Source organism: Rhincodon typus, chromosome 46 (assembly GCF_021869965.1).
Source record: "Rhincodon typus isolate 14 chromosome 46, sRhiTyp1.1, whole genome shotgun sequence".
In the NCBI taxonomy this organism is placed as follows: domain Eukaryota; kingdom Metazoa; phylum Chordata; class Chondrichthyes; order Orectolobiformes; family Rhincodontidae; genus Rhincodon; species Rhincodon typus.
This window is the reverse complement of record NC_063377.1, coordinates 9,429,117-9,429,482: the sequence shown is the minus strand read 5'-3', so window position 1 is coordinate 9,429,482 and position 366 is coordinate 9,429,117. Positions and strand designations below refer to the sequence as shown.

Below are 366 nucleotides of genomic sequence, written 5' to 3'. Positions count from 1 at the left end.
CGCTGTATAACACTGGGGGACAGTACCGTCGCTGTATAACACCGGGGGACAGTACCGTCGCTGTATAACACCGGGGCACAGTACTGTCGCTGTGTAACACTGGGGAACAGTACCGTCGCTGTATAACACTGGGAGACAGTACCGTCGCTGTATAACACTGGGGTACAGTACCGGTGGGGACAGTACCGTCGCTGTATAACACTGGGGGACAGTACCGTCGCTGTATAACACCGGGGCACAGTACCGTCGCTGTATAACACCGGGGCACAGTACCGGTGGGGACAGTACCGTCGCTGTATAACACTGGGGCACAGTACCATCGCTGTATAACACTGGGGTACAGTACCGGTGGGGACAGTACCGTCG

The 366-nt window shown here is 56.6% G+C and overlaps 2 protein-coding genes across 3 annotated transcripts in view; both read left to right on the top strand.

Annotated features, from left to right (window-relative positions):
* LOC125487891 (28S ribosomal protein S29, mitochondrial-like) overlaps positions 1-366 on the top strand; it is a 41,362-nt gene that overhangs the window by 29,383 nt on the left and 11,613 nt on the right. The window lies entirely within an intron of this gene.
* The window catches only part of dap3 (death associated protein 3), a 9,686-nt gene that overhangs the window by 6,918 nt on the left and 2,402 nt on the right, over positions 1-366 (top strand). The gene's annotated exons all lie outside the window — the stretch shown is intronic.